We start from the raw sequence: 12,978 nt of genomic DNA, 5'->3' as shown, positions 1-12,978 counted from the left end.
TATCATTTGTAGGGCAGGTTTGGAAGAGACATATTCTTTTAACTTTTTTTTACTGTGGAAGAATTTTATTTCATTTTAAAAGACAAAGGAAAGCTTTGCTGGGTATGTTATCCTGGACTGACAATTTTTTGCTTTTAGAATCTGGAATATGTCGCTCCATTTTCTTCTTGCCTGTAGAGTTTCCTCTGAGAGGTCTCCTGGAAGTTTAATTGGCATTCCTTTATAGGTCAGTTGATTTTTTTTTCATGTGCACATTTAAGGATATTTTTCTTATGTTTGGCTGAAGAGAGCTTGATTATCATGTGTCTTGGTGAAGATCACTTGTGGTCAACCATGTTGGCAATTTTGTGCCCCCCTTGCATATTGTTTCCCAATTCTTTCTCTAGATTAGGGAAATTTTCCCTTATTATTTCATTGAATGCACCTTTAATCCCACTGTCTTTTTCTGCACCTTCTGAGGCTCCCATAACTCTTATATTTGGCCTTTTAATAATGTCTTTCAATTTTTGAATTTTTTTTAGAATGATCCAGCTCTGCTTGCAGCTTTTCCTGGTGACAGGATATATCTTCTAATTTTGAGATTCTTTCTTCTGCCTCCTTCATTCTATTTTGGAGACTCTCCACTGTGCTTTTAATTTGCTCCACTATATTCTTCATTTCTGATATATCAGCTTTCATTTGATTCATTTCAGGGTGACATATTCCTTAAATTCCTTGACTTCTTGCTTTATGTGCTCCTTGTTATTGATAAAAGTTTTATAACAAGTGTTTGGAATTCTGTATCCCCCATTCTCTCAGTGTCTTCCTCAGTTAACTCTGAGGTTGGCAAAGCCATATTCTTAAGAAATTAAATTATGGCTCACGTGTTTTTTCCCCAGCAACAGACATGTAGTAAATAACAAATGATTTTACAATACTTGTTAACATAGGACATTAAAATAAAGATCGAACACAGAGCCTTTCCCAATCCATATATGGATTCCTTCCAATAGACAAGTAATCTAGAATTAAAAGCACTATCATAAATTAATCTAATCCAAACAACTCCAGAAAGCAAGAGTGGCGTAGTGTCCAGATCATTCACAACTCAAATTTGTGATAAGAGCTTCAATAATTTCTTAGAAAATGTGTATTATGAAATAAAACAACACATGGATTTAAAATATGTTTGGTAGCCACATAAGCCTACTCTATCATTTCATTTCCATGAGCTTTTTGAAGCACCTTGTCTATAAACTCATAATTAATTTAGCGTATATAAAGTAGGTTTTTATTTAAACAATTCCTTTTTATCTTCCCCTTCTCTCTGAATCCCTGCAGTTGTCATTTCACGCCACGAACAGCAGGAATTACTTTGTCAATATCATCTTACTTCCTCTCCTTCACTTCTCTTTGCTGCCTCAGACCTTCTATTTTGGATGCAGAGTTCTTGGTATTTGGGTAACCCATACTAAGATTCCCAAGCCAGATATATTCTATCAGCCTTGATCTCAGAATGAGGACTGAGTGGGGGGGTGGGGCAGGTGTGAGGAACATCTTGAGAAGTCACCTTAATTTGACATATTGAAAAAAAATTAATTTAGGTCACCTGGAGAGCCAGTTGACAAGTCCAAGAAAAATAAAATAGGTGTTATCACCTACATAGGTTACAAAATAAAACTTGGGTTTCTCACAAACCACTAAAACACATACTGGAAAACTAAATCAGCTACATCTTCCTTCAGTTTTGACACAATAAACAGAAAACTCTAGGTTTAAAATATCCTTTCCCAGCAGGTGCAGGAAGAAAAACAGGGAAGTGAGTTCTTTTCCCTCTTCCTCTATTTCTGATTTCTTCCATCTGCCTCCAGTGGTTCCTATTATTGTGAAGAGACACGAAAGAGAAGAAAAATCCAACTAGTTTCTCCTTAAAATGAGCACTTCTTGGCCGGGCATCTAATCAAACAGTGAAGACAATCTTGAAGGTATCCTTATCCATCAACTCATGGCTCTAGCTCCCAATTCCAACCTGCTGTTAATGCAGACCCTGGTGATGGCTAAAGTAGTTAGGATGTTATAACCTGCAAGGGAGATCTAACTTGTATTTCCAATTCCTGGTTTCTGGGTTTAATCTGGCTCTAAGGACAATTTGGGAAGTAATTCAACAGATCAGAGGTCTCTGTAATACTCTTGCTTTATCTAAAATAAGTAGCAATCTAAAATTAAATTAATGAAATGACCATTCTCTGGTGGAAATTAGTTCTTTCATTTTGTTTGTTTTCTTTAAGAATTGAGATTTGGAAGAGCCAAAGATGAAGGAAAAAAAGAAAAGGAAAAAAGAAATGTCCTTACACTTCCCAATAATTTAGCAGACAGTTTTGAGGGGGGAAAATGAAGAAATTGCTTTCTTGACTTCTAAAAGAGCATTTATGCATTTATTTTAAAGAATGAACAAAAAGAGAAAGAGATATTCCATCCACTAATTCACTCATCAAATGAGTGAAATATTTGGGACTGGACCAGGAGCCTAGAACTCCATCTGGGTCTCCTACATGAGTGGCCATTTTCCCAGGTACAACAGCAAGGAACTAGACTAGAAGCAGAGAGCCAGAATGGTATGCTGATCTTGCAAGCTGATAACCCACTGCACCACAGTGCTGGCTTTCATTTGTTAAAAAAAGATGTTATTGTAATATTATCTGGAATAAGGACTGACATCACAAAAGTTAAAACCTGGTTGTACAAATAGTATCTATCTGAGAATGGGATAAGCAGAATGAGGACCATAAAGGTGACTGATTGGTCTTCCTGATCCTGTTTGCCCTGCTCATGTCATTAATGGCCATGAACAGTCTTGCTTTGTTACAGATCTGTTCTCTTCCTTATGTGTGGGCAGTCTCTACTGTACTGTCAGGGTTTCTCTCCCCACTGTATCATCACTATGCAAACATACTGCTATGGCTTCCAGGTATTTTAACTTTTATTTGTTTATTTGTGGGGCCAAGAAAGAGAGAGAGAGACAGGATGGTCCATCTACTAGTTCTCTCCCCACCTGTCTGCAATCTGTGAGGCTTGACTAGAGCTGAAGTCAGAAGCCGGGAACTCTATTGGAATCTCACCTATGGGTGGCGGGAAGTCAGTTACCGAAGCCATCACCTGAGAAATGAGAAACAGAAGCTGTGCTCCTTTCTTTCCCTGGCTGCCAGGCTCCACTATCTCCTGACTCTAATTTCTTTCTCATCCTCAAATCCAATTAGGATTTCCTTCTCCCAGCCTGGCTTAGAGAGCTCTTGCAATGACAGCCACACAACACATAATCACTACATAGTGGGATCAGTTCCGCATACACAACCTGCATTGAACGGCACTGGAATTATCATTTCTGTCTGAACACTTTCCTCACTCGCCCTCTCAGGCTCCTCCTCCCTTCCTAAGCCCTAAGCCATTCGGAGCTTGGGTAGCCACATGTACACAACCAGTGTGGAACATGTGATTTCCTACCCTTCAGACCTAGTAGTACTGAAATTCCCCACTGAATGAAATATCACCTTCTTTCACCTGCTCACTCGACAACACTAGGACTTCTCTTTTACTGTCCTTCTGCATTTTTTATCTTTAAGCTTCCCCATCTCAAAACAAATTATTGTAAATTCGAAGGAATTCTACTGAATAATGGCAAATGTTAATCTAATACAGGGTTAGTGTCATAATTGCATATATACTCATTCACTTAATAAAAAGATGCATGTTTGCGGGTCCTGAAATTTTATGCTTCTCCCTGTTCCAGGTTAAGAGGCTGAATAAGTAACTGTTTAGTTGTCCAGAAAGCTACCCCTCTTGCACTCCGAGTGTCCTCCACACTCTTGCAGTAGGTGCCAAAAATTTAAACTTTCACTACTTTTTACTCGGCCCATTTCTTGGGGCTACAAGCAATGATCAGTCCTGTACCCGTTTCCATTCTGTGTCCTGTGTGTCCCCTCCTGGGTCTATAGGTGAACACAGGCCAGCATGGAGCTCTAGCTACTCCTTTCACCATGAGTAACAAAGTCCTTTTTCCCTGCCCCAGGGTTTATTATAAGCATCCATCAAACATTAACAGGCTAACTTTTTAGCTGCAATGGGTCAAATCCCAGATGGAGCCAAAGGCTACACAATGACTTACATTGAAGATATCACTAATCTTGCGTTGGAGGCAAAGGGGATTTCCATCTCTTGAACTCCTTCAGCTGTGTCACTTGTGCACAGACACCAGAGGGATTTAAAAGAAGCTACAACACAATCTGCTACATAACAACAGGGGTTGATTATTAATTCTTGTAACCTAATCATTTTTTTCCAAGTAGAGCGTACTGAAAGAAGCCAAGGTCTTCTTACTATTTCTGTCACTGTCTAACTGAATCCTGTGTACTAAAATAAAGTGAATCACAAGGTTAAAGCCCCGATTCAGGTACTGCACTTTACATTCGCTTCCCCCTGCATTACGAATGATGGAGACATCTTACCTGAAGCCAACCAAATGAAATCCTTCGGCAGCCCTAAGGAGGAGGGTCAGAATATCCCGTCACAACACCCTTACTCGGAAGCCTGTGCTTTGTAACATTGTACTCCAACCTCTTCATTGGCATATCATTTTAAAATGTGCAAAACTGACTATGTTTTATATGAATAGCATAATCTATTTTTGAGAAGAAAATATATGTAAGTCCCAAGGAATCAGAGCTGTTTGTTCAAGAAAAGGCTGTGTTATGTTAACATGATAATGTGCTTCACAAATAAGTCAATTTCTTCAGTCATCAGTATGGGCAAGTTTAAAATTCTCACTATGTGTTATTGCTTCAAAGCCTAAATCATATATCACAGGAAAGTCTATTTTTAGAGGTAGTACTCACTAATACCATTAGAGATCTCACCTTATAGGCAATATTGAAATGAGATGAGTTAATGCATTTTAAAGTATAAGAAGCATATAGCCACACAAAATTTGTCATTTCAAAACGATACATAACTCCCAATGAAACTGCTAAATATACCTCAGCAATATGATGCTAAATTTTCTACCATTGTCTATACGTACAATGCCAAGATACACTTAAATAGCAGAATGTTGGATCCGTGACTGGTGTTGAAGGGCTATGCTATTGTAACGATGTGGGGGGACAAGGTGAGGGGAGAACAGAGTGATGGGATGAGGAAGTACAAGTGGGAATCTGTATCTACAAAACCACATCATGGAAAAGAAAAGTTAAAAAATAATAAAGCAAAATAAAGTAATACATATTTCATAGCTCAAAGACAAACTTGTACGTATAGATGTGCATTTTGTCACTCCTACTATATTTGTAGAGCATTAAGTATTTCCTTTTTGGATTCTCTGAGTCTCTCAATTCTCGATGTATCTTGGAAAAAAGAACCCTTTCTAAAGGTAATGTAAGCATGCACGTGTGGGGGGGTCTGTGTCTTCATGCAAGGATGTATTCTTTGTTCTTTAAGAACCAGCCACCAATGTGGAGAATGGGTTGGTCAAAACAAGGTTACAGTTAAAGAACCAAGCATAGTGCACACGTGCGCCCCCTACCTATTGGTAGCTAAGACAGAAGAGGCAGAGAGTAGAGAGGGGAAGGTACCCGCAGGTATGAGACTTCAGCCACTTTTTTTCTCCAGGAGCAGTGCAGTGAGCTTGGCTGGGATGTTTTTGAACTTACTGGAGGAAAAACTAGCATTGGTACACATATTACCTCGCAATATTTACCCCTAAATATTTCCTCTTCGGGAGGATTAGCTAGGTATGTTCACAGTATCAAATACATCCAGTGCATTTTCACTTATTCTCTTGTTGCCATAGTCTTTCTCCTTTCCCACCAAGGCTTTTACTCACTTCCTTCTCTCTCCTCTCTTCTTCTCATTCAGAGAAAGCCATGACGCTACTTCCCTGGGAACAGGTGGGTCAATGCATATGAACTTCTGGACTTCTAACCCTGGCATTGCCCTACTTGCTACAAGCTCCCTGGCTGTCCAGATCTCATGCAGTTCTAAGTTATCCTCAGTTCTTTGTCTCACTTCCTGCATTGAGCTTTGTTGAACTGGCCCCAAAAGAAAAAGAAAAAAACAAAAACTGAGGGTGGGGGTGGGGAGTGGAGAGGTGGTATCCACTATTTTCATCTTTGTGGCTATTACCCAAGGCCACATCATCATCATTTCTGGTCTGGCTTACAGTTGGAGCACCCAAATTGGCTGCACTGCTTCTATTTTTGTCTCCTATAATCAATTCTCTTTTTTTCAAGCCAGAGTGCTGTTTTTAAAACATACCACTCTCCTGATTAAAACCCTCTCATCACACTTCAATTAAAACCACAGTCTTTCCCTCAGCATCCAGGGTTCAACAATGTGTGGCTTCCTCTGTATTTTCATTTCAACTCTCTCCTTACCCACTTGACTGCTTATTTCTGTTCCACAGACTTCTCATCTCAGGATTTTGAATCAGTTCTTCTTTCTGTCTGGGAGGCACTGTTCTTAGAGCCTGGCTGCGTTTATGTCTCCATATTGCAGATTAAACATCACCTCTGTAGAAAGATCTTTGGTATCATAATCTACAATAGCCAATATGACTTACCCCTGGATTAAGGAAATATGCATTTTCCCTTGGATTTTTCTTGGGAGCCAGCTCAGTTCATGGGTCATAAAAGTTTTGAGCAGTGCTACTCAAAGCATCATCTGTTCATTGAAGTTGCTCTAATGAGCAATAATGGCCTGAAAACTACTGATTACTAGCTGGCAATGAAATAACTGTGGAAACACTACTCAATGGAAAAACCAAGATTATTTGTCACATTAAAAATTTCAAATGTTGAAGTTGGAGAGGTGGTGTATCAGACTAATCCCCCACCTGTGGTACCAGCACTCCCCATGCATGCTGGTTTGTTTTTCAGCTGCTCCACTTCTGGTCCAGCTTCCTGTACTCAGGACCTGGGAAAGCAGCAGAGAATGGCCCAAGTTCCTTGGCCCTTTCAGTCATGTGGGAAACTCAGAAAGAAGTTCCTGAGTTGGAATCAGCTCAGCTCTGGCAATTGTGGCCATTTGCAGAAGGAACCAGTGGATGGAAGACCTATCCTATGTCACTGTCTCTGTAATATCTACTTTTCAAATAAAAAAATAAAGAAATGTTTAGAGAAATGCCAAATGTTGAGATGCATGGCATTCACTGAAAGTAGGCTTATAGGCATTCATACAATTAATATTAATAATATTAATGCAAATAATTAATACTAATATCTCTTTTGCTCACATTTCAGTTCTAAACTGCCCCAAAGTTATAAGGATCATAACACTATGTATTAATCATCCACACACATATTCAATGAAAGATACTATTGATGCTCACTTGGCAGCTCTCATTCTGAGAGGGTGGAGAGAAGCAGGGACACACTGAATAACCTTGTTGGGGATTGCAGAAGGTGGTAAGGACAGGAGCACTATGACCAGAAGAGGATGAATCACTGACTCACCTCTGGCTGGCCTTCCCCTCCAAGCATTTACCCAACCATGAAGAGCACACCGAAAATAACCAACTCTAAACTGATTCAATTCAGTCCCAAGCAAATTGAGAGTAGTAGATTGGATGACTTATTACAAGGATTCCAGTTACACTGAAGTTAAAAGTTAAAAGGAGATAAGGAGATTTGCTTCCCCAAATCCCCTAATGACTTATTCCTCAGAGTATATCCCCGTTGTCCAGCATCACATGACAGTACTACTCATCAAGCCACAGTAAATAAACAATGCCTTCTTGAAGCAAAGTCAAACTCAGAGGGTTCCACGGTATTCGAGTCTAAGGGAGGAATATGAATCCACATGGAACATTTGAACAAAAACAAGTACATGACATTGGGCATGCTTTTTTCGGTCTAGAGGTTAAGATGTGACATCCATACTCCACACTAGAGTTCCTGGGTGTGAGCTCCGGCTCTGCCTTAATTTCCAGTTTCCTGACAGTGCACAGCCTGGGAAGAAGCAGGTGATGGCTCAGCTGGTTGCCTCCCATACTAAAGACCTGACTTAAGTCAGTATGGGAGTGAACCTACGGATGAGAGAATTGTGTGTGTGCGTGTGTGCATATCTCTTTCAAATGAAATGCGTAATTACAAGTACAACTGAAACTATACTTACGTGTCTCATGGGGACATTTAAGCATGGACTGTCTATAAAATAGAATCCCATGAGTTTATTACAACATCATAGCCATCATTCGGGCTATAGATCAATGTATTTGTTTGCCTTGATTTAACCCGTAATTTTTTTTGTTTATTTGTTTGTTAGTTTTTGAACCTGTCATTGATACTGTCTCAACCCATGTGTTTTGAAAAATTGAACTTGCATTAATTCTAACATATTGTCTGCTCAATACTGTGTCAATTAATTCCATGACACTATATATTGTTGCTGATGTTTTGTTGGGGCTTTTAACTGACCGGGACTTTACTCTGCTAGCTCTGCCATCAGACCAGGGAGGGTCGCCCCAAGTGGCCACCAGGCTTGTCTGGACAATAGGATGCTGGACTCTATGCTAGGTATATGCTTGCAATGAAGGAATCTCAACTGAACTTGAACTGTGGTTATGTAGCAAGGTGGAGGAATCCACCATGGATGGAGGGTTGTGGGATGGGGTGGGGGGAATCCCAGTACCTATAAAACTGTTTCACATAATACAACGTTACTAACAATAAAAAAATTAATTAATTAATTAATTTTTTAAAAAGATCAATGTATTACTCTAAAGTGTATGTGATCTTACTGCTATAAACAAACCTACTGTATTTCCAGTCATATGAAAGTACAGCACATTATATTATATAGAGCATAATATAGAGCACAATACTTGATAATAAAGGACTGTTACTGGCTTATGCATACACTACATTATACCTTTACTATTACTGTAGGGTGTATTTTATTCTTGGTTTATGCATATATGATATTATATTAGACTTTCATTATTATTTTAAAGTGCACAGCACCTGTTTATTGAAAACTGATGACCCAGGCAGGTCCTCAGGACGTGTCCAGGAGAAGGCATTGCCATCATGGCAGATGACAGCTCTGTGGGTATACTGAGTCTGAAGGCATTCCATGGGACATTTGGGACAAGACGTGAAGTTGGAAAGTGGGAGCAGTGATACCCATGATCTAAAGTGTTCTTGACTTTTAACAAAAAAAATTCTGATTTTTTTTTAAAGTTAAAATTCTAAAACTGAGCTATTTTTTTAAAGATTTATTTTTATTATTTTTTTATTGGAAAGGCAGATATACAGAGAAGAGAGACAGAGAGGAAGATCTTCCGTCCGATGATTCACTCCCCAAGTGAGCGCAACGGGTCGATACTATGCCGATCCGAAGCCAGGAGCCTCTTCCGGGTCTCCCACGCGGGTGCAGGTTCCCAAAGCTTTGGGCCGTCCTTGACTGCTTTCCCAGGCCACAGGCAGGGAGCTGGAAGGGAAGTGGGGCTGCCGGGATTAGAACCGGCGCCCATATGGGATCCCGGGCGTGCAAGGCGAGGACCTTTAACCACTTGCGCCACCGTGCCGGGCTCAACTAAGCTATTTTTTTATAACTAGGTTTTTTTATAACCTAGGCTTATGTACACCATTGTCAAGTTTAAAAAAAACAAAAACACAAAGTCACATTTCTCAGAGTATATCCACATTAGCAACACCAATAATATTACTGGTCACAACATGTGCTGTTTCTTTAAGCAAAATCAGTACAACCAAATAGTTAAGTTAGCTTCAGCCCCCTTTACAAATTGAATTGATCTGTATCTCTGTTAAAGTTCCAGTTTAACTGAGGGAAATAGTGGTTTCTATCTCAAATGTTTGTTTCGAGGATTAAAATGAAGTGAGGCAGACGGAGAATACCAAGCCTCATTGCCCAACACACACTGTGCTGTCCACAGTCAGTGACGAGAATGGGCACTTTTATGTTGTTGATGGTAAACACGGAATGGAATGTATTCATTTTTTTCGACTCAGGAAGGGGGTCCCACAAGGTATTCTCCAGGATTCCACATGACCTGCCAGCATTGATGCTGAAAGACAGGAATGAATGAAGGATGAGCCAACAGTTGCAGAAATTAATTGATAGGAGGAAGGGAGAAAGAAAGAGAGAAAGAAAGAAAGAAAGAAAGGACGAAAGAAAGAAAGAAGGAAAGAAAGAAAGGAAGGAAGGAAGAAAGGAAGGAAGGAAGGAAGGAAGCCAAGACATGGTTTTCTTTCTTTTCAATACTGAAAACTCATTACACAGCAGGCTCTCCACTGGGCAGTTCATTTCGATGAAGATCAAGCTATTTTGGCCTCCTGTTCTACCTGTTTCTAGCTGTATAAACGTGGTAAAAATCACTTAACCTCAGTTTCAGTGCCGTGCTTTCCTCCTCTAGAAAATAGGAGTCATTAATAGGAACTCTTTCTACTTCTGTATCAGAGAATTGTTCTGAGAGATTAAGTGTTCATAAGTAAGATGTTTATTTTAGATATTCTTACTTCCTTGGAGATCACGTTCAGTTTAAGCTTTCAAATATCAGCTATCCACTACCAATGGCCTCTTTCCCATATTCCAGAATCGTAATATTACCTTACATACCAGCTCCGCTTGGAGGTCTCGCAGACCACAGCACATCTATCACTGAGCTATCACTTTCCTGCTTCCACCCCCTTCCATGCACAGAGTTCCCCTTGACACTTTCATTGGACATGCCAAAACTTTGGGGGTATCTGTGCCTTTTTCCTCATCTGATCTTTCATAGAATCCTGGCGCACTCACATTAGAATGTATTGTAGGTCCAGCAGGGCCCAGGTCACCTGGCCTGGGTTTTGGGGCCCAGCTGCAAGAATGGGTCCCCTACAATGGAAAAGACTGAGCAGTGGACGGCAGACCCTGATGCACATGGAGGATATGGCAGCCCATTGGGGCCTGCAGAGGACATCTGGTACCACAGCAGAGGGAGGATAGAACAAACTGTACAACTACCCCAGTATATGATGACAGCAAAAATCTGGGTGAATGGTTTCCTTATCCGTGGATCGGTGATAGCATGAATTTATGAAACCACCTGGGCAGAACTCTCAGAGTGTGTGCCACATCAAGACCCTGGGTTGATAGCAGATGGCTGTTCTCCATCCCCAGAAAGTGGGGTGGTTAGGAGGCTGGGTATGGCCTCTCCCTTTATATCCCCACTCTGCCACCAGCTCCAGAAACCGGAAGAAGAAACAAAAAATGCAGAAACTATGATCACACCCACTTTCCCCTAACCCTCAATCCTTCTCACCCTGATCAACTATGTAAACATCATCTACAATAAAAAATTTAGAAAAACATTGTAGGATCCAGCCACGATTCACCAACTCAGCCACCACCACTTTACAGTTACCTTGCCCCCCACCCCCGGATGTGCACTGCTACCCTTCTTCTCAGAACAGTTTTATTTTACATGAAAAAAAAAACAATTTATGTATTTACTTGAAAAGCAGAGTTAGAAGGAGAGAAAGACAGAGATCTTTCCTCTGCTGATTCACTCCTCAAATGGCCACAATAGCCAAACTGGAGTGGTCTATTTCCAGGAGTCAGGAGTTTGTTCTGGGTCTCCGACAAGGTGCGCAAGTCCAAGCATTTGGGCCATCTTGCACTGATTGCACAGATGCATCAGTAAACAGTAGCATCAGAAGCAGAGCGACTAGGACTTGAAGGCAGTGGTGTGAGCTGCTAGGCTACAGTGCTAGTTCCCTGAAAAGTCCATTTCCTACACAGGATTTGAAGGGATGCTTCTGTTTTTATTTTTGTTTTTATTTTTGAAAGGCAAAAATGTGTGGGGCATAAGAGAGAGGGGAAAGAGAGAGAGAGAGAGACACAGAGCATGAATCTTCCACCTGCTCATTCACTCACCAAACAGCCATGTAAGCCAGGGCTGGGTGTGGGTCTCCACACACACACACACACACACACACAAAACTCCAGAACCTGGAAATCTATCAAGGGCTCCCAGATAGGTGGGCAAGGGTCAAAGAACATCCTACATCGCTTTCCTAGTATATTAGCAGAGAGCTAGAGCAGAAGCAGAGCAGTCTGCACTCAAACTGGAGCTTCAGTGTGGGAGTTGGTACTGAAGGTAAAGGCTTAACCCTGTGTGCCACAATGTGAGTGACCAGAGGGATCCTTTTACAGACAAAATCACAGCACATCATGTGTCTTCAAAGATCTTCCGACAGCTTCAGACGCACTTGAAAAAGAGCCAAATTCCTGAATCTGGCCTGTCGGCCCAAAGTGATCTAGACCCCAGAATTTCCCTACTTCATTTTTGTACTACTGTACTCCATACTTCACTCCAGCTACACTACTGGAAAACGCTGCTCTCACAATGCTATCCTTCAGCCCCATTGCCTGGAATGTCTGATTTCACTAATACCCCTACCTCCTACATGCCTTCACTCAAATGTCATTTATCTTACTGATCCCCTTGCATGACCAATCTATTTAGAAATGTGACACCTCCATTAATTCACCCTTGCTATTACTATTCACTCTCTTTCCTTTGTTATATTTCATTTCCACATTTCTTTAGGCATATGCTAACATTCACTTCCTTTTTATGTTTCTTATCTACTGTGTGCTCCCAGCCCCACCTCTGGTAACACAAGTTGTGCAAGGACACAAAACTACTTACATTTTGCAGACAGAGCATTGTTTGGCACATAGCAAGAATCTAGCATAGTTCCAATAAATTAATATGTACAAAAGATAATCTTCAAAGAGCTAGCATACTAACTTAAAATACAACTAACAGGCAGAATCAAGATGAGGGCCTAGTTTGAACATTCTGTCTTCCTAATACTGAATTTGCATTTGCTCATTGCTCTGTTTGGGGGAGGCATACACACAACTAACATTTAAGAAGTACTTTAGTAGGTCAAATAGCATGGCAGATGACAAGGATTAGCAAGTGCGGTTTGTAGGTTT

At 40.6% G+C, this 12,978-nt stretch overlaps 1 protein-coding gene across 1 annotated transcript in view; it reads right to left on the bottom strand.

Annotated features, from left to right (window-relative positions):
* SLC9A2 (solute carrier family 9 member A2) overlaps nucleotides 1–12,978 on the bottom strand; it is a 94,192-nt gene that overhangs the window by 26,024 nt on the left and 55,190 nt on the right. The gene's annotated exons all lie outside the window — the stretch shown is intronic.

Source organism: Ochotona curzoniae, unplaced genomic scaffold, assembly GCF_017591425.1.
Source record: "Ochotona curzoniae isolate NIBS_2020 unplaced genomic scaffold, NIBS_Ocur_1.0 contig_883, whole genome shotgun sequence".
Classification (NCBI taxonomy): Eukaryota; Metazoa; Chordata; class Mammalia; order Lagomorpha; family Ochotonidae; genus Ochotona; species Ochotona curzoniae.
The sequence above is the reverse complement of the archived record's forward strand: the minus strand, read 5'-3'. Positions and strand labels throughout refer to the sequence as shown.